The sequence below is a fragment of the Bombus huntii genome, chromosome 15 (genome assembly GCF_024542735.1).
Source record: "Bombus huntii isolate Logan2020A chromosome 15, iyBomHunt1.1, whole genome shotgun sequence".
Taxonomy (NCBI): Eukaryota; Metazoa; Arthropoda; class Insecta; order Hymenoptera; family Apidae; genus Bombus; species Bombus huntii.
The window spans coordinates 738,757-762,167 of NC_066252.1; the positions used below are offsets into that span (position 1 = coordinate 738,757).

The 23,411-nt window shown below is 32.0% G+C and overlaps 1 protein-coding gene across 2 annotated transcripts in view; it reads left to right on the top strand.

Annotated features, from left to right (window-relative positions):
* Positions 1-831: 831 nt before the first annotated feature.
* The window catches only part of LOC126873815 (octopamine receptor beta-2R-like), a 612,816-nt gene continuing 590,236 nt past the window's right edge, over positions 832-23,411 (top strand). For both annotated transcript variants that reach the window (XM_050635074.1, XM_050635078.1), the window contains exon 1: positions 832-1,649. The gene's annotated coding sequence lies outside the window, so the exon portion shown is untranslated. The remainder of the gene's footprint in view (positions 1,650-23,411) is intronic.

Here is a 23,411-nt window from a genome sequence, read left to right on the forward strand (position 1 = left end):
CTTATACAAGAAACAGTTGTATTTAAAGAGGATTAAAACAAATCTTTTTTATTTTTTATTCACGTGAAATGACATTCAGTCATAGATATCAAAATGAAAAACAAATGCCAAAGGGTCGTCTAAATAACATCGTATCGTGAGGTAGAAGATAAGGTAGGATTATGTCAGTCAGTAGAATATTTGAGTTAAGATAAAATATTCGCTTTTTAATTTGCCAAATTTGGTTATTTGACTCATTGTTAATAGCATGATAAATAGTGAAATTATATTTGTATATAGCTAAACGACCACTTCCTATCAGTATATAAGTTCTACACATCAAAAATCAAGAAGTTTGTTCGACGAATGTTAATATTCTCACAATCAGTTGTAATTCTCATAATTACAGTAGTGTAATTTAGTGGCGGTAGTTTAGTTATTTTATTTTTTATTTTATTAGTTGTTATACAATACCTCCTCACTGATACAGGTAACTCTATCGTAGGATCAAAAATTAATAGTGTCTCATAATACGCAACATATTTATTATACTGCGCAAAGTTCGAGATTGAATTTTAAGATGTTGTAGATTAACTGAATCAAATAATTCAATGTGTAATTTGTGGGTGAGATAAAAACTCATCTGCGTTGAATCCATTTTCACTAAACATTACACCAGTTCTATCGAATATTCATAGTCCTACGAATATGAAAAGGAAGTAGTGTAAATAGTAAAGCGAACAAAGAAAGCAAGGTAGAGTGCATTTCGGTAGCAACAGCGACGCCGTGGGGGGTTGGGAATCGGAAAGCTGGGGGTAGAAAGCGACTTCGGGCAGTAGTGTCTCCGCGGACAGCAGCTACACCGCCACGCAGCTTGTCAGGCTTTCCATCGTAACTTTCCTGCGCATCGTTCTCTCGATAAACTTCGGTTGATTTTCCCGCGCAACCCCTTCAACTCGAGTTCATTATTCGCACGTGGTCAAGTCAGCCAAAACACCGTCTATCGTTCCAGTGAAATAAACGAATATTCTGAAAAACGACGATTCAAGGGTCATCTGATTTTGTTTTGGCTCCTACAAAGATTCCGCAAGTAATCAACCGCCTTGAACAAATTACTGAACGCATTCGTTAAAAGGTCGAAATATGATAAATCGTAAAAGTGGTTCGAATAAACGATAAAACGCAGGACTATAGAGATTTATGAATTGATTAAGGTTGAAACGTGATATAGTGACGTTTGAAACATTGGGATTAGAAAGTAGAAAAACACGGTCGTATTGCGGAAAGAGAGAAGAGGAGAGAGAGGGTGAGAGAGAAAGAGAGAGTGTGATGGGTTTCGACGTTTGAACACTCTGTGTCAATTGTGTGTTAGAATTACTTCTTCTCTTTTTGTTTTATTGCTTTTCTTCATAAAGTACAATCGAAGGTTTTTATTTTTGGGAGTGCAAGCACAAAATATTTTGACGATTGAAGCTGACGCTAGAGAGAATCGAACGATTCCTCGACGAAACAATGATGAAAGTGCCGGGTTGCATCGATTCGACGTCTCGATAGTTTTCGAGCATTTTGCACCGTGGACCGGGAACTGGAATTCGCATGTCGATCTCGCCCGTCAGATAACCCAGGAAGACGTCTATTCTTTTTTTGTGACAACGTTATCGTCCATTCAGGTAAGTCCCCTGTCACTTATTATTCCACGCTAAAAGTGTATGATGAACGACACTTCACCACGTGGCACTGATCTGTCGAGGTAATTTTCCGAAGTCGTTTCATTGTAAATCGTTGAGTTAAATAGTTGGAATTGGAGAAATTTTTTGGCGGAAGTAATAGTAATTATGTTTCTTTAGTGGATAACTTAACAGATAAGAATTTTAGCTTAGTTCCTGGGTGATAATGTGAAACCAATTTTCCTATTCGTTTCTTCAATTTTTTTTAATATATATATTAATGTGTATTTGTGTATGTACACATATATTTTGTTTCCGTACGCAAACATTCTGTATATGTATTCCTATATATTGTATAACATATTGCACATTACAATTTATAATTTTTATAGAACTAAACAGGTATCGAAAGAAATTTGTAAGAATGGAAATCTATGGATCTAAAATATGTAACATAATTAGTTAAAGAAAGGGAAGGATTGTATAGGTAAATGGGTATAGTAATAATAAAATCAACAGAATTATAACAAGAAATAATATATTATAATTATCAAGATATATAGACATACAACATCTTTTCATTTCATAGTTTTACTGTGGGGAATTTTGAATAAAATTCACTTCTTTTAGCAATGTTTAATTATATCAGATTCATCAAGGGTGGATAATTAAGCTCATCTTTTTGTGATTGATGGGTTAAAAGGTAATCCACTGGAAAATTCATTACTTTTGGAAATCAATAAAGTGTGTGTTTACTTAAATAATTTAGAACGTTCATTTTAGCATATCGCAAATATAATTTTTTCTTCTTTATAGTAAAAAGGAAGTTTTCATTATAATTATATGTCTTTATGTAATTATCGTTTGCTTATTTTTAGGAAGTTTCTTTTCCCATATTTATATCTCAATGTTCTCTCATATCCGGTGGTGCGGTTATCCAATTCTTTCAATCATCAAACTGCAATATCAAATTTCATTATTCTCCTGTTTTTCCATTGAGACACTTCATTTCGTCCAGAAGATCTTAATTACCGCCACGCTGCAAAGATTATGCGGAGCGATTAAAGGCTGGCTACCTTGGATATCCAATGTACTGTTACAAGAGATCCCCGAGGTTTGGGGAGAACACCAGGAAGCAGTAATGCTCGGCTCGCTTTGAGCCGCTTGTCACCCTCGAAACACGCTGTCGCGATGTCCCGTGCCCTGTTACGCTTAAAAGCACACTTTCCTGAGCTCGCTGCTGTCCCTGAGGTCACCGCTCCGTATAATTAATTTCCCATTCAATGTCAGATTACATTGGCTGTAGCTAGAAAGCGTATCAAAATCCAATAGAGCCGGATACCATGGGAAGACAAGCTGCGGCATTATCGCCGCGTCAAAGTCGACACATTTCCTCGAATTTTCCGTCGAAAGCGGAAGATTTGATCGTTTCTACTGAACGAAATCGAACGAAACGTTCCAACGTTCCCACCAGCGCGAATTTATCGTTTCCGGTTTAATTGAAAACCTCCCTCCTTCCGCCCTGCTTCGCCCCTACTGCGAATAGAATCGAAATTTTCAGTTGGCTTCGGTTCATTCGTTTTTTCGTTAATCCAGGGAAAATGAGGGTTGATATTGTGGAACATGGAAGACGTACGAGTAGACTTTGCGTGTTCTGTTTACTTTAAGGCGAAGCCTGCATGCAGAATTGTAAATGATTGATCTAAAATCTAATTTGGACTTAATAAGTAATTTGGAAGCGTTCATGAATGTTTCCTAAGTGATTGTATGTCTTATTTAAAATGCATTCCTTTCTCAAATTTGTTATATGCATTTTCCACGTTACTCTGCATTAAGTGAATATATTTAATTAAAATAATTTCCATATAAATGAGTGCACTTTCCTAACGACTAATTAATTTCAGTATTCCGAATTGATAAGAACTATCGATTTTAAAATTTAAAAATTCTTGTAATAGAACAATTCAATAATTTCTATATTAAAAGAATTGTCCAGATGGAATAGATGATATCTTTAATCTTCTCCAAATTATATTTTCAGAAACTTTTATAATATTTGTTTAAAACTCGTAGAAGGAAATCACGCAAATATTTTGATTATTCATGATGACTAATAATGAGATCTTGAGTATTAGTATTTATTTATTTTATTTATTTATCGTTCTGTAAGTTCCAATTTATATGGATTGGAATTTTTCAATTTTAATATACTACATTATAATACTTAATTATAATTTCTTCATCAATTATAATATAATACATCAATAATCATCAAATATAATACACTATAGCACTGTTTTCTAAAATATTATGTCATAATGAAAATTATAATGAAAATATGAAAATTATTAAGTTTTAATGAAGCTTCTTTTATCTTACAATGTTATCTAGTTATTTACGTAAACCAAGATATTTTACGTAGTTCACCTTATTATAATTATTCTAAAAAATTCAGTAATGTTAGATTGCGACTATAGTCAATGTGTTAATATCATTTAATTATATAATACTGAAACATTTATAAGGCGATTATAAAGCGATTGTAAAATTACTATAAAGTGACTATAAAGTGACATAAGTGACAAAATATTTGACAACAAAAGTGTATTTATAATTACTAGACTAGTATAGATTTATAGACTAGAGATACTTCGCAAATATTTGTAAAACGTTTTCTCATATTACGATTTAAATCTAAAATTATAAACTAATTACTTGTATATTTTCTAATTTTAACTGCTAAAATATTGAATAAGAATATTATGTATAACATCTCAAATATTAGTGAAGCTAAGTTAATGTAATTTATGTATCAATTCGCAATAATCTCAGATTCGATTAATAAAGCTTCATCACATGCAGAAATTGTTTTCGCAAAAAATAAAAGTAAATTTCAAAGAAGACTGATTGAAGCAAGCTCTCGATAAAATCGAAGCTGACTTTACGATTTCTCCGTCTATAATATGTACAACATTTGGTTATCGGAATGCTTGACCTTGCTAGCCCTGCATAACTTCAGGCTGCGGTATTGTTGGGAAGTATCTTCAAAGGTCTCGTAAGTAGATTGGTGCTCAAAACCGCGTCATTGTGGTGGTAACGCAATAGACGTTATTGGGACATCGTCCAACGAAGTAAAACTTACTTAACAGAGTGGATATTTTCGAGGCGTGACGAATTGATAAATTGCTCGATTAACAAATTTTCAATTTCATTTGAATTCAATTCGTTTTGTTCTTCGAACGTACTAGGATATATTTGTTGCAAACCTCTTTATTCGGAAATAACGCTTTTTAAGGAATTCTTAAGATTCTTCTGCAATAGATAGAATTTATTTGAATTTTACTTGTTTCGTGATGATCATGAAATATATTTGTCGCAAATTTCTTCTGTTTGATAATAACTTTATAAAGTGACATAATTTCTTAATAGCTTTTGATTTTATTGGAATTTAATTTTTTATCATGCGGATTGTAAAATATATTTGCAGCAAATTTTTGTACTTGACAATAATTTTCCAAAGAGATACTAGTTTGTGAAATATGTCGAATTTAATTTACTCATCATTTATTTTTATGACAATCAAAAAATGTATTTTTTTTGCAAATTTCTTTATTCCAGTTCTGTTCTCTAATAAATTTTTTCAATTTTTTTATGATCTATGGTTTGATTTTAGTATTAACGACATCTTATGTTATATAAAGTGACAATATCGAATTTTCATGAATTATCTTTATTGCGATGTCATTTATACAATGATTTAATTGTAATTTCATTAACAAATAAAAAAGATTTTGTTTCGTCCATTACACTTTCGTCTAATACTAGCAAATTCAGAATAATCATCCTGTTGCAATTTTTTAAATAACAGATATATTTGAAATTTTGGAAAACATTCTCATTTTCGAAAAAGAAAATTATGTAAAAATTATATTTTTTCATATCAGGAAGTTTCTCTTGCATAATTTTTTAAATTCAAAAATATATTTCAGTAGAATAATCAATAATTCAGTGGACGTATTCGTGTAGAGCGTATCTAGAGAGAAAGAAAATCATATTTTAATAAATGTAACAATATTATGTTAGAAAGCAAAAATAACTGTATGCATTTGAAATATTATCTTTTAAAATAATTTTATGGAATATATCAAATTCAGTTGACCATATATATTTCCTTGAAAAATGAAATGATGTTTGAGATGAAATTTATGGCGCGCTTTGAGAGGTGAGTTTTAAAAAATGGAAACTCTATTAAAACTTAAACGTATAGTCGAAAAAGTTTTTCATTGAGCAAAGTGCAATTACATTAAATATTATACACGTATATATAATTTTTCTCTATGCAAGGAAAATTAATTTTTAATGTTAAATCATTTTATTTCCTATACACACACTTACATATGTATACTCTATTTGTACAAATGTGTTACATTTGTGTATGTATGTATACGTATATGTATATATATGTTACATATGTATATACCTTAATTCAATAATTGTTATTCTATTTTAAAATATTATACTGTAAAATATTTGAAATTATTCCAATTTCCTAAATCTCACTTCTTGAGGAATATGTTACACAATTAAGTAGTTAACACTTAGAACAAAACGTAATTGTTTAATCAAAAGATAGTTATACAATTTCTAAAACATGTAAACTTTTTCCTGTTTGCAATTCACATAAAAGCAGATATTATGAAACTTCACGTGCGGGTTAAATATAAGCTAAACCTTTGTTTCAATCCATTAATCAAAAAATTGATTTTGTAAACTGATTTATTTATAACTTTTTTTTTTATTTTATAAATCTCCTTTTTTATAAATTGGATTTTTCCACTTTTGTGCTTATAGATAGAATTAAATAGAAAAACAAATAATATCGGACAAGCTCCTTTCTCTCGAGAATTAATATCAAGAAAGATATGTATTACACTAAATTAGTTTTTATATAATATGTAAATTATTTATTTTTTTTTAAATACGCCGACACATCGTGGAGGAAGAATTTTGGAATGTGTCCCACGAAAAACATATAGTGGCATAAACTCAGCATAACGAATCTTTACGAACATATTACGTGTATTATACAAAACTTTTGGAAATCTCATTAGTAATAAGATATTATAACTATCATGATTATATGTAGTGGTAGAATCGGAAAAAGAAGGTACAAGACATTTACTACAAAAATATAGCTAATAAAAAACCGTGTACCACGAGTTGCTTTAAACATATCATGAGTGCTAAAGCTGTTCCCATTAAATATTAAGGCTTACTAATAGGTTTACTAACCAATAATTTACAGTTCAAATAATTTAGCAATCTCTCTGCATGTTTCGCATTGTGTTTGTAATAAATATCTTGCAACTTTCATGTACATTTTTGTATTTGTTATAAACTTTACTATCATATTGTACATATGTTAAACTATTTTATATTATGACTTTCAATTAAGCATTTATGGTCTTTTTCCTACATGGCATTTTAGTCTTATTTTTACTTATAGAACACACTGAAGAAGCTCTACACTAAATTACGGGCCATCTTGTATACATTACCGCTTAAAAGCATGTGGATACTTGCTTATTTTTGATAGAATGTGATTTAATTAGAAAGTTATAAATACACGGAGAGAGGAAAATTTTATCCTTTAATGCTGGCGTACAATGTTGCGATACGATAAAATTTAACTTTAAATGACAATATGCAATAAAAAAATTGATATTTGTAAGTGTCAAATATTACAGAGTTTCTTATCCTCAGCTCGTTTGATTTTCGAGTTGTAGACAAGATGGAGAGAGTTTCTTCAATATTTTCAATATATCATTTATAATTAATAAATATTTCTTGCTTTCATGAGACGATAGTAAATATTGTTTCTGATTGTTAATTAACTGTTAATTCATAGGTATATTTTAATAATCGATGTATAAAGCAACAAAAGTGTCTACATACAAAGCCTAGAAAATCATTTTCCAATGAAGCGTTTTTTTATTAGTTTCTATGCTTTTTTTCCCGTAGTACCAAATTTTTGTAATCACATGAGAGTAGATATGTATTATATGATACAAAATTTAATATACTTGAACCTAATTAATTAGCAATTAAATGCTATGCTAAATACAATGATGTGTCAATACTCTTTATAACTACTGTACCTATAAGCCACGCTGCATTTATCATAGCCCAGTAGATTCTTTTCCTCAAAAAAAACTTCTGGATGACTCTAAGAAAGACATAATAGCATTTTCTAGCATTTTCTAACAGGCTAAGTAGATTATCCTTTTGTAGCTACAAATACATTCTTTTCATTCAAAAATTGTACGCATCTATGAATCTATCGTTTTCGCGGATTTTTCAATATTTGAGAGCCATGGGTGGCGCAAATCCTAAATCAGAACGAACAAGATCCGAGGATAGCAAAAATATCCCCGGCATGGTCGGCCTCGAAACTTCGCCGGCAATAAACCACGCCAGGGAATACGATTCATGGCGTTGTTATCATTGATCTGGCCGAAATTCGCTACAACGTCGAGTTACCACGATCCGTAGAATTTTCAGCGACAGGATCAAGGAATGGGCTCCTCGAGCAGCTGGTTTTGAATTTGTATACGTTCTCGCGAATATGCCGGAAACACCAAATTATGCAAGTTATTGCGATCTTTCAAGGAATATGTTTCGTTCGTACACCGGTATTGTATCATGGCTCGAGAAAATTGATACATGTTTCTGCTGATTCGAGTCGTTGCTTCTCAATATAAAAAGAAAGCTGGCGAATGACGAAAATTCCTGAATGGAAATGAGGATGTAGGAAGCTGTACGTCTAAGCAAATTTTATTTGAAATAAAAATGGAAAACAATAATTTGCAATAATAAATCATTTGAACTATTTTGTGACTTTTATTTTACAAGTAACACAGGTTCTTTCGTGTTAAGATTAAACAAATAATTTTCAAATAATTTTTTATTTCAATCGCTAATGTTAATCATTTAAATTAATTCTTTAAATTAAAATGACACATAATTTGAATTTTAATATTAATTCGAGATTTAGATGTATTTTGCACACGCTTGAGGCATAATTTAGTCGAATTATTTCACAACCCGACAGTTGATCAGATTTATTTTAATTTCAATTGTCATTAAATAATGTCAGAACTTATCTATATACGGGAGACACTATACAGAAAGTAATATTTATATAATAGAATTAAAAACCACTTGAGACGTTATTTTAACAAATATTTATTCAGACACAAAATAACAAATTATTTCATTTGATAGATAAATAATGAAATAATTCGAAAAAAGATCATTTGATCTTGGAGATCATGCAAACAGTCATATTTCTGCTTTTTTTCTTGTTTGCATAAATCCTGCATCTATGTATTGTTGCTTTATGTCGCTTATTAATAATATAAATAGGATTGAGCTTAGTGTATCTCCTCCCGAACTTATGTAATTTCTATGTCATTCGGGTAGTTATTTTCTTGTATTCTTACTCTGAATTTTGCATCTGTATATAGCTTTCATATTGTTCTTATAAACTATGCACTTACTCATCCTTCGTACATTTTTTTCTATAAAACTATGTGGTTGACTTTTACATATAAGATCCTTCCTAAGATCAACAAAGCTGGTACATAATTCTGCTTTCTTTTTCATTAGTCTAGTCTTTATTTCCGCATAAAGTGTAAACATGTTCTCGCAAGATTTTCTTTTTCTGAATCCTGCCTGTGCTTTTCGTAGCGTTTTGTGTTACTCGCAGCAGTTATTTAGCCTACTTACTGGTATTGTTGTGAAAATCTTTTTTATTCAAATATTCAAATTTAAAAATTACACTAGAACTTGCGAATCTCTCGATTTTATCGATATCAAGGAGATTGTATGCTATTCCTAAGGAAGAAATCATAAAACAGATAGATTTAACATTATATTACTACTAATATATTATTAATATAGGACATAATGTTATGTCTATCTTTTTTGTGACTTCATAGAGCTAGAAGCAGTATTCATAAAAATATTTATGATACGAATATTACATAAACTTAAATTACCTTATATATTATAAAATATAGCAATAAAATATTTTATTTTTTACTATATGTGCATATTATTCCATATACGTATAGTACTTACTCTTTAAGTATCATTGCTTGCATTAACATTGAAAGTCTTTCTATCAATTTAGACCTCCTTTTTAATACGACCTATAATTAAAAAATTCAAGTAACAGGATAGTTCCACAAGATTCTATCATTACAAATGCCAATTTTACCACTGCATTTTCGCTTGTAAAAATCAATGTAATTACGTCATAACATTCCATTGCATTTAATTATAGTAATTATAAAAAAAGTTATAGATTTATCAGAGTAGTTATAGATTTATCAAAAATTTTGTAATTAAGAAACATTCTGACAAAAGTAAACAAATGTTCAGATACTTTTCAGTGATAGTATACGTCTCCAATAAATCTATTGCAAAATAGCAAAAAAATTATATATTTGTCGTTTAAATCTTTACTACAATTCTCTCATTATTAAACTTTTATAAAATAAAGAGCTTTTATTATTCAAACAAAATTCGCTTCTACAAGGAACGCGAGATGAAAAATAAACAGCAGAAACAAATTAAAACCCTAAAGTATATAATAAAACATCAACTGGTAAGTAAGTAATTTCAATTTAATTACGATGAATATATGATCTGAATTCTTTAAATGAAATGCTAATTATTAATGCTAAATAATTTTCGTTGAATGACAGAATAGAGGGGCGCGTGAGCGCCAGCGCTCCGTTTTCTCCGCTCTGTCCCGAGGACAAATTAATTGCCTGTTTATACAAGCCGAACTAACAAATCTATTTCACTTCAAACGCATCCTCTATACAACTTCTGTATCCTAATTACAACGTATCCTTTTGATCTTCCTTCGAACCAGTTCCGAAATGCACAGTAGTCGCGACGTACCTACCGATTGTTATTCAGTCCCTGCCTTTACACTAGAGTCGAGTGCGTAGATATTTGTTGAATAATTCCGGCCACGAATTCATTCCATATATTATTTTTTTCTTTGGTTCTATTATTGCTGACGTGTCTCTGTTCAAACGAGAATGCGAACGAAACCAGTGGGAAAGAAATTTAAACAGTTTCCTCCTCGGGTAGAAAATATTATCGTACTCCCATTGTAAACTTTTTCAATTTTTCGAAAACTATTTTGAAAGTAATATTTTAGGTTTCTTTCTTAAAACTTTCTTTTTTATACTTATGTATTTTTTACGAAACTTCATAAGGGTGTTTGTGAGATGGAAAAGCATATTAAGCTAAATAATTGGTCAAAACTTAAGATTACAGAAATAATCTGCCAATAAGAAGAACAAACTCAAAATCACAAATTATGAGACAAATTTTTATTTCGTATAAAAGGAAATTCAACATAAACATGAATGAACGAACTTCTATATCTCGAAAAATGTTACAGAATATCTTATGTCACTACTGAAAGTTTACTTTTTTCTCGATTTGAACCCTTACAAATATAGTATTGCTATTTTTTATAAATAAACATTTTATAAATAATATAAATTTTAAGATAAAATTTATTAATTATCATTATTAATGAAAAATTTAATCCTAATAACATTATCTTAAAAACAAAATATTTATAAACTATTAATAAATTAACATTAATGTAAAAAATGTCTTTAAATAAATTTTGTTAAAATTAATATAATTAATGTAATATCGTGATATAATGTGTTTACAAAGAGTGGACAATAGAGATGTTAATCAGACAGAAAAAGACGATTGTTGTTCAACCTGAACTATTCACGCCAAACGCACAGAAAATAGCGCAATCCACACTCTCTCGGCAACGCCACTCGCAACCTCTGTCTCCGCTCAGCTCGCACTCGGCTCCTCGACTCGCACTCTGCTTTTCGACTCACACTCTCTGCTTTTCGACTCGCGCTCTGGCCGTTGCCGCATTCTGTTGTCTTTTTCCTAGGCCCACCGCACACGTGTTCTGCGGACGCTCGTGGCCAGGGTCACGTAGGTCTTTTCCACGAAACTATGCGCTTGAAAAGACCGATGACACATTGATGGGCCCGACGGCGCCTCGGCTCTCGCGACATTGTTCATAGTTCGCCCGATATTTCTTAGGCCTTTCGTCCACGATACTACATTAATTATATAGTTATTATACAATATCTTATAACATAATCTTCATCTCAATAAATTAAATTTATTATAAATCCATCTATTATTAAAGTTTTTATAATTCGAAAAGAATAAGATACAGTAAAAACTGTTACAATAATTAAATTTATTAATCTACAAATTTTTATATTATTTAAAACAATAACACAAATTATTATAAAATAATGAAAAATGTACGTCTCCTGTCTTAAGGTCTTTTTTAACTTATGTTGTGTTATTACTATTTAAGAACAATATATCAGACGTAACAATATAAAGGGTAAATAAATTGCGTTCAATCTCTGAGTATTATAAGCCGAATATAGTTTTAAACCATTCTAGTACTAATCTTTTTTTTGTATTTAGATTATTATTACGTTAAAGTACTGTAAAAATGCGATATACAGCCATCAATTTGTATTTTTATATTGTATTCTTGTAATGATTCATTTACAATTCGTTTATATTTATTTTGTTGTTATATATGTGTTTCTATTTGATGACAAATCTGTTTTTGAAATAAAGAAATACGAAACAACGATGTGAGTTTTGTAAATTAGCAATTTCAAAATTTTCAATTATATTTGGAAAATAGGAATTAAATACGGTTAGTAATAGTAAAAATTATGAAGATTATTAACAATATGATATATCTTTAGTCGTTTAGTCATTTTTAGTTCTACAATATTGATTGTGTGGAAACAATATAGTTTTATAGATATCTTTATTATTTTTCCGCATTGTTCGTGCGGCATCGAAGATGGAAATATATAGATATATAGATATATAGATAAATATATAGATAAAAATAGCGTTATATACTTTTATTTAGGATTAGGATAATAGATTATATTCCTATTTAGCAGAGATCCAAAATAACAGTTGTTTTAAACATTTTTCGGGAAGAAGTCATTGAGTAAAAATTAATTTTTATTTAAATGAGCCAGTTGTAAATAAATTTCAAAGAAATTTCTCAAAAAATGAAATCACTGAAAAATATTACTTTGCAATTGTTCTGATTACGATTAACCATTATGAATGATTAAAATTTTTTTTGGGTATCAATAATCATTAGCAATATTGGAAATGTTATTTTGGGTCCCAGTAACCAGTATAAATCATCGATATTTTTTTCGTTATCAGTAACCATTATCGATGAACTGAATTTTATTTTGGTTTCCGACAAGCAATATCGACGGCGAAAAATTTTTTTGGTTACCGTTTGTCAATATCAACGACAAAAATTTGTTCTAATTGCATTTGGTTATTGCCAATTGTTTGTAACATTAATAATAATTAATATTCATAATACAATATTAATACTAGTGTTAATTGTACTACAATATTTATTATCCTATTCTTTGGTTCATATATATGTTCATACATATATATTATTTTTTACTTAATAAAATACATAAGTTTTATAATTAATTGTTTTATATTGTCGATGAATATATACCAATTATCAGTAATGATAATAACAATTAATAATAGTCGAATGTAACCAGGACAAATTTTTGACGTGGATAATGATTATCGATGTTGAGAATTGTGGATCTTTGAGGCCGAAATAATGTTATAGGAACACTAAATTTACACTGAGGATTAATAATAAAGTAATAATGTATTTATTTCACGGACGATTCCTTATATATTCATCGATACACATTTGCACGCGTCTCAGCACTTTCTTCTATACCCGATTGTAAACCGACTCTTCGACGACCCTTAACCGACTGTGGAGTTTACATTCATCTGTTTTCGAGACGCTTCGGACACACAACTTCCACACACTGATATTCACATACAAGTATCTCTACTACACACTTAACCTAGTCCAGCACAGAAAATTATACATATCTCAACAATTGATAACCAAAATAAAATTCGAGTCATCGATAATCATCACTGGTAACGAAAGAAAATTCTGGTCATTTATTATGGTTATTCGTAACCAAAATTTTGTAATTGAAAATATTAACTCTTATACTATAATTTGTAAAATTTGCTTTATAACAGTTATATCTACTATTTTGGTAGAATAAACGATAATTTACAGAAATATATATATATATTTAATGCAAAAATAATTTTCATTCTGCGAAATTAACAGTCTCCTTTTCTTTCCTCTTTGTCCTTCTCCTTGAAGTTTACTTTAAGTCAACATCTGTTACTTCAAAAGTAACAGCAAACTTTCTATTATATATGTACCTTCTCTCGTGAAATATTTGTCGAAGAAGCGTGCGAATATATAAAATCAACTCTTCTACCACAAATTTTCCGTTAACCAGATTTTCCTAGTTCCTTCCTTCTTCTCTTGAATTCAATCTCTGATTCGATCAATACTCTAAGAAAATTTCAATTATTTTAACGAAAGTGACAGGGTTAATAGTACATATGTTAAAGTTCTAAAATTTTGTTCCATTTACGACATTCGATTTCAACGATAAATTGTACTACCTTGATACCTGTAAGAAAAATGAATCAGAATCTTCCTACAGAATCGAATGTAATTAGTAAAAATTTGATACTATTATTTTTATATCAAATCTTAATTCTGTCATTTTTATCTTCATAAGCTTCATTATTTTATTTCTTTTTAATATCAGTAAAATTCGACAAATCACAGTGCACAATTAATAATGCTAATAAATTATCTTCAATAATAATAATATAATGAAACAAGTAAAGTCCTTCAGGCGAATTTCATAATTTAGTTACAACCAATTGATCGTCATATTCGATGTAAAATTGTAAAAGTTTGTGCAAAAATAGCCTGTAACCCAGAATTTGTCACTTGTCAATTTAGTAGTATTGTTAGAAACTTATTGTACAAAATAACATACAAAAGATATTTTTCTAGATAAATCTAAGTATCGTCATTTATGGACCACATTTTACTCCGGGGAAAGCTTGATCATTTAGATTTATACGCGATGAATGCTACACAGGCTTAGGGTAGTCGTTTACGATCCTTTTACACTCTCTTGGAGACAGGTGGATCGATAACCCCAAAACCTGTGACCCAAAGAATCACCTACTACGGGCATGAACTTCTACAAACATCTACAAACTTATCTTATCTACGGTGAAAATAGAGAGGTGTGAAATTTCCAAGAGAAAGAATAGTCGACCTTAAATACGTCTGTATAATTACATAAATACCATAATTTATACAAGAAATTATATATCACGTAAAATATGATATAATTATCGCGATCATATTGATAAGATATGGAAATTTAGAATTGTATATAGAAGGTATCAGGTATTCAGACGTACACTTCACAAAGATCACATAATTATTTAAACAACTGACTATTCATTATGTTAATAATCTCCAATATTCAGTGGGAGTATCACTAACACCAATTGCATATATGTTTAACACATCTACATATTCTTGCTGTATACTGATACTTCTTGTACTAAATATCTCGCAATTTTATACTCATTTTCAGGTTGGTTTCAAGTTTTGTCCAATATAATTAGGATAGTTGCGTTTGATATTAATGAAATTTTAAAAACTTTTCTATAACACATATAACATGAGCATGAAAGTTTTGTATGAAAAGCGTGCAAACACTTTCGTGAGTCACCGTAAATCTCCGATATTTTTATATAGTGATAAGGAAACAGAAAAACTTTTGCTGGGTGTTGTAATATGTTTATCCTTTGATAAAACGGATGAACAAGTTTGATCAATTTAATACATATATAAAAAATATAACCGAAATACTTCCATACAGTTTTTTATGAATATGCATTCGCCTACAAGAATTGTAGTTTTTTATATCATGAATCGATACGAGATAAGTTCATAGAACGTATGAGAATACGCAGAAAACTTTATTGCGAAGAAAAAGAATTTATAGGTCGATAAAATTATATTTCTCTTTATAAATATGATTTTTATTTTTTTTAAGACAACTAAGGTGACGAAGGATTATATTGTTAGAGAATTTCTATCCTTCCTACCGTAAAATTTTTTCACGCTTTTATGTTTGTATCTCTGTAAATTTAATCGTTATTATATCCGATTTTATTTTTACTTACTTTTACCGAATCTTCCTAAATTATTTAATTTTGTTACCTTTATACTCACTTTAAAAATGTTAGAAAGATATGCATTATAATTATTATAAACTTATTTTAATAAAATCAGTTCTTATAAACAAAACTGTAAAGGTAAAACATATAAAGGATACAATATATTAAAAGTATAAAGAAAAACGCAAGAAGCATTTACTTGAGATGAAGAAATGATATTTGACGACATTAACTACATTAATAACAACGAAGCGCCGAGATGTAATATTCACTATACTTTCTTGGTTTCTTAATTGATACGTGATCAATAAAACAGTGAACGAGAATTATCTCCAAGATCAAATGATCTTTTTTCGAATTATTTCATTATTTGTCTATCAAATGAAATAATTTGTTATTTTGTGTCTGAATAAATATTTGTTAAAATAACGTCTCAAGTGGTTTTAATTAATTCGAAATCTAAATTTCGAAATTTAGATTTCGAATTAATGTTAAAATTCAAATTATTTGTCATTTTAATTTAAAGAATTAATTTAAAGGATTAACATTAGTAAACTAGCAAACAATGGAAAACAATAGAAGTTGATTTGTACCAATATCTAGGCATGCCATTCACAACAACAAGAACGCTTAAAACGGCAACAAAGTGTTTCAAAGGCGAAAAATGAAATAGGAACGGTATGGAAAACGTTAACAGCAGAAAAAGTATGCAATTGGATAGCAAGAACCATGCACAGAGCAATAATATAGGCGATTTCACTATATGCAGCAGGATACTGGTGGCTTGGATTTACAAAAGAATTAGAGAAAGTACAGCAGTTATTCTGCAAAATGCTACTAATGGTATCACTAATATATGATAAGACTATAAATAAATTTTATTTTATTATTTAAGGACAAACGGGGTACATTTCCATTAATATACAACTTAAAATCAAAATAGAGCACAGAGAAAACATACAGTTAGAGCGGGCATGTGACAGTCCTTATAAAATACCGTGAAGTGAATTTCCTTAACTATTGGTGCTAATGCCGAGAAAATCAAGACCAGCGCAGTAAGAGTTCATTGTATTGCATATGCAATTTACTAGGTCCAAATTCACTAGGAAGGATTCATAGCGGTGTGGGACTTTGTCAACCTAAATAATTTTGTTGTAAAGAAAAGAAAAGATGTTTTGTTTTAAAGAAAAGGCAAGTCAGCCTCGATTTTCTTTGATTCAAGCGAGCTATTTGTATTTAATTTGGTTAGGAGACCAGATTACCAGATAGAAAGTTAAAATTTTGAAAATTATGCGATTTTGTGGCTGTTGGAATACAACGATATCAGTCGCATGCGGATAGAGTGTTTGATCGTACAGATTCTTCCATTCGTTGCCCAGCGCCATCCCCACCAGCGTGCGTTCGTGAGATGCACCACGGCAGTTAGCACGTGCATGCTTTTTCAAAAGGACGCCGGAAGAAGCGTGAGGATATGGATGGAACATTCTAGACGAGCACGTCGAGAAGCTACTAGAAGGTTCTGTGGCACATGTGACGCCACACAGACACCCACACAGGTCACACTCATTACTGCATAGAGAGTGGGGATCTAAACCTTTTCAAGGGCCATGGGTCACTAAGCCAGTCTGTGAATAACTAGCCAACTGTCTACATTCCAGAACGCACATTTATAACTCTCGAAATAATTGTTTAATAAATATCACATTGTATTATTTCAACATAAACATTGTGTCTTCCACAGAATATTAATCCTAATTCCAAGATTAAATTCTAACAGTGGCATACCAAAATTGATGATTCAAGAGTTTTATTAAATTCGAAAAAATTTTGCATTTAAAACTTAAAGAAATTTTTGACATTGGCAACCCGCTTGACAGCAAGCAATAGCGGAAGTCAGAGTTTCGAGAACAGCGACACTTCCCTGGAGATTCGATACGAGGATCTCTGCTCGTGATTCTTCTCCGATGCTTGTACGAAGAAATTTCGCTGTTAGTGATTCTATTCGGTTCGTTCGGCGAATATCGAGTTGGTCGACGTGGCGATTTTCAACGACTTTTAAAAGAAAGTTTTCGAGTTTTCGCAGAAATAAATTTTTATAGATAAACTTTGAGGTAGATGATACGTTTAAGGAATTTTAATCGAAAGAAATAATATATAGAAATTTTAGATAATAAAGACGTAGAATAAGATAATAAATAAGGGGATCAGAAAAAAAGCGTAAAATTTCCATTTTGTATAAGCCATAGATAATTCAATTTTGATAGAAAATACCTGTAAGTTTCCAAGCAACGAAATTTTTACATAAATAAGTTTTAAATATAAATCCTATATATCTCGTTTCCTCTTCTTATTTCGGTTCTAGGAAAAGCACACTTATCTTATTTTTACTCCAAGTTCTTCAATTATATATATATAATTATATAATATATATAATTATATATATATATAATTATATATATAATTATATAATATATATAATTATATATATATATAATTATATATATTATATATATATTATATATATATATATATATAAATATGTAGGGATAGACTATTTTGTTGGTCAGTTTTATGTGGATATAACAAAATAATAACAATATTAGTTTTCAAAAAATTTGTAGATTAACAGAAACAATAAAAGGTAACAGTGGAAGGAAATATCATAAACTTCGTTTCTGTGTAACAGTATGTGAGAACATTTGCTTAAAATATATTTAGTTATCATTAGAAAACTAACGACTACATACATATATAGATGATCTTAGATTTCTGCATGTTATGCAGATGACATTTCTGCATCTTAGACTTCCATACATGTCTCATACTATAAACACAGATTTTGTAACAAAATTATTGGATATTATTGTAGTATCGTGGACGAGGGGCTTAGGGGGGGGGGGCTCGTGCGAATTGTAAACGAGCGGTTGCTGAGCGTGTGCATGATGGGGCTTAAACAAAAGATATAAGACAAAAGACAAAGGATTGCTAAGAGGCATAAACGAATTAACGGGAGTATGAATTGAGAAGCCAGAGAGTGCGGATTGCGTTGTCGAGATAGTGTTGTTAGCGTTGTTAAGAGAGAGTTGAATCTGTGTTGACGAGAGTTGTTAATTAATTATAATACGTTGTTACGATTAGTTCATGTTAAATAACCATTGTTTTCTGTCTAATCCATTTATTATTAATAAACTAATATTTATTATATTTACGATACTACATTATTATATTAAGAAGTGCAGATCATAATCAAATTAGATTATAAAATATTTAAATGTACGAAAACGCACAACATGCGCAAGATATGGAAGAATATAGAACACATATAAAACAAAGTACTTTTAAAAATTGTGGTATACTTATGGTGTGTATACAATGAATAAAATAAATAATTATAGTTGGTCCTTCGAGCCGGATATCGTGTCATTAACAAGGAACCAGTAACTATACAGAGTCACATGAAATCCACATTCCAACGACTTAATCAACTAACCAAAGGAGCTGCCATCGGAAAGGAACTCCTCCTTCGCTCAGCATATAAGCGAGCCCACGCCGCACTGTAACGAGTAGCAACCGATTCCCAGATCAACGTTCATTTGATTAAGGTAAGCTCGTTCCTACTATTAAAATCAAATATGGCACACGCTGAACCGATCAGCACATTGCGGCGGAGACGAAGCGCCTTAGTTAGCCGATTTGCAAACACAAAACGTCAACTCGACGAATATGAAGAGTTGGGACGGGTAAGCAAGAACTTTTTAATATCTTGCCGCAATGCGTTCGACGAGAATTAGAGGAAGATAAGCGCGGTTCAAGACGAATTAGAAGCGTTAGATGAGGGGGAAGTTGCTCGTGCAGTCTCTTTATTGCAAGAGTATCATGAGATTGACATACGGATCCTAGATCTCTTTGACCAACTACCATCAACAACCCCTTCGACACCAGAAACACGCGATTCATGCGTGAAACCCGAGCCGACGAAGAATATCGCATCGACTCGAATGCCGATCCCGTCGCACGATATGCGGAGCTCATCGCATGACACTCACAACGTGTCACCTATACGCGACCTGACGACGACCACGTTCACATCGTCAGCATCACAACAATCTGATTCAGCGCCACAGAACGCCTTGAATCTGCCAACCGCTCAAGATACTCTGGACCAGAAGCAACTCAGTCCAGTCCAGGACAACAGCGGTCATACTCCGCCGACGGAAAGTATCGCGTCGGATCTAGCGCCGATACCGTCGCCTGACACGCGCGACTCATTGCGTGAAACTCGCAACTCATCGCCCACACGCGTCTTGAAGACAACAGCTCACATGATTCTCTGGATCAGCAGAGAGAGAAAACCTCACCAGGCGACAAGATGTCGCAGACATTAATCTTTCTGAATCCGTTACAGGATGGGCGATGTCCTGTAACTGTAATTCAAAACGACGTGAGTAACGGGTTAAATTCCGTCAAGGACACCGAAGCCAAACTAGAGACGAAACCTACGACAGACTCTCCAAAATTCACGATGATAGAATTATCTAGGAACAGGCGTTCCTCGATCTACACTTCGACGGTTAATAACCTGTCCTGCATCACGTCACACGTAACACCTGACATAAACATCGTATCGGACACTCTCATTCATTCTCCGGGACATTACGTGAAGATTCTTCCCTCTCCATGGCCGAGAGGGGCCACATCTGCGAGTGACCCGAATCGACATAATATATACGCCATTACCACCGTGAATAATCACTCAACTAATATCGATAGTTTTCAGAACACTCCTTCGGATCCTAACACTTGGCCACTGAGCCCACAGATCACTGCACCGTACAAGTCTCTGATTTTGCCGCGATACGGATGGGTCAGCAGGGGGAGCCCTGTCCTCCAATCAACCATAGACCTCCCTCACGCCTCCACAATGCATCTACATGCGAATTTCACTTTCCGTTGTGAAATCGACGAGATGTATAACGACACCTTCTGGGCAGAGGTGTTCAACGATACTTCGTGGGCCGAGTTGTTACACGACACTTCCTGGTTTGTGAGCTTCAACGGCAAATATCCAGGCAATGCCGAGGACCACGGCGATCCAGAATACAAGGAGGACAACATATTCTCAACGCACCGGTCTTTCGGCCGTATCATCGAATTCACCCTGGCGACAACGGCCTCATCCAGACAACCACAATCGCGGATCGAGGTGCCACGCAGATCGTCCTACTATCGAGCCAACCCGATCCAGCAGAATACGGACAATCAGCAATCAATAAAGAGTTGGGCGGCAGCTCCAATTAATTCTACCTTTACAGAAATTTTGATCGGTACCTTCTCAACGGGGGGAGGATGTTACGTCGGGCGATCCTCTACCTAGACCAGGCCATACACCGCGAGCCAGACGGACATCAGATGTCCGCTCATCCTTGCTGCGTACCCTCAATAGTCTTAAGGACCCATCATAAATTCCAGTAATTTGCTAGCTTAGGTCCTTCAGACTCAACAAATATCTTTTTTCCGAATCATTTTCTAAAGACTATTGTCTACTACGGCTTGACACGGGAAAGTTAGTTTTTCTCACATACGATGCTTCCTACTAGCAACTTTCTATCGAGGGCGGCTAAGACCCTTCCTAGTCCACCAACCTTCGTTTATCCAATCAGAAGCAATGCATACTGTTTTCACTTTCCTGACCAAAAATGTCATGAACAAATCCGATGGTCCCGTGCGCTAGACACACCCATCGCTAGCTTTCCTCCAACACAGCATCGTCACTGTACTTTACTTCTTCTTCACTGCTATAAAAGTCAATTTCTTCTTCTACATCGCTAGAAAAGTCAACTATTTCTTCTACATCACTAGAAAAGTCAACTAAGTACAAAAATCTAACGCCTAACGTCTAAGTGTAAGCACAACGCTAGAGGAGTATAACTTACATCAACTATCTAAGTCGGTTCTCGGGATTATCGAACATTCACCTCCTCTATTAAGTATCCTCTAGTGCTACGTCCACTAACATACTAAATTCAACTATAAGAGCCTTGCTCTATTGTGCATATCTATCTTATCTTCGTGCGACAAGTTGTTATCTACGATTTATACCTACTAAACAGTGTAACTTAACTGTTGGAAATAAAAACCTTAGAATTCTGTGAATCACAGTGTTATACAAACTGAATCACCCCTATTATTTTAACGGAAATCAGGGGATCGATCAACTCGTGGTGTCAATTATTATAATCGTAACGGGAATTTACGACTCCCGTTGACGTCTCTCCTCGCGATTGCGTCTTCCCGCGATTGGTCGAAAATACAATAGTATTTTCGCAATACTTACTCATATATTCTCTGGATGTTATAACTTGTTTTTATCAGCCAAAAGAAAAAAAAATAAAAAGTGAAACAATTCTTTATATTGGTTTCATTGTTTTAGTGGTATTCATAAAGATATGAATTTACATAAACATGTGTAATTTAATATTACAAAGATCAGCAGCAAACGTATGTTAATGTATGAATATAAGAATCCACTAAAAATCTCAAGACTGCATTTTGCAATTTTCTTTCAAGAGTTGTTCAACAAACTTCTGTACTTTCGCAACTAATCTTTTTCACGATTATTCATTTCTGCGAATAAATCCTTCGCCATATAGACAGCCGAATAATGAAAATAAAATTTCATTCTGTAATCCCTTCTAACAACGATGACGCACGTGCCATGCGAATGCAGAGCATCCACGAACATGGTGAAACGTGCAGCCATACGAATAACGAAAATATAAATAGCTAATGAACAGTTAAAAGAAGCGAAAGACCATCAAGAGCGAGCTAATGAGTATTCTGTGGCTGTTGGCTATTAATGTATAAATCGTTACAAGCCCTGTTAAACGAGCTTTCTCAAAAGTGTCGAGACGTCGTGCAAGCTTGCACGCTTGCACGCTATTGAACTTTCACTCGATCAAGTAAAACAAGCTTTCTCCACCTTTTTTCTTTCATTATTCTGTATATCGTAGTGCACAATTGGACAGATGCTCGTTTCATTGATATCTTGTATGATTTTGCGTGGTTAAGCAGATCGAGTAAAAGAATATATCTTTTTTCTCTAAAATATCTTTTCTACGAAATATTTATAATGTACTTTCTAAAAGATACTTAATTTTTATTTAAAAATTACTGAATTTTTTTCTATGCATAATTTCGTTATATCTTTATTTCATATTTATGTTTAATTCATATATAATTTATATTTAGTTATTTATTAAATATTATTATTTATAAATGTTTGTAGAAGCCCAAGCTATCTACGACGATAACGGATTGGATAAATCTACTATTTACAGTAAATGACACTACGTTCTAGGACAATTTCTGTTATGATATAGTTAGATGAATTTGTGGACAAAGATATTTTGTAAAAGAATTTCTGACACTTTTCCAATTTGATGATTTTCAGAAGTTTTGAGAAATTCCTATATGAATTTTTCATAGTCGGATTGATAATTTATTAAGAACTTGTTA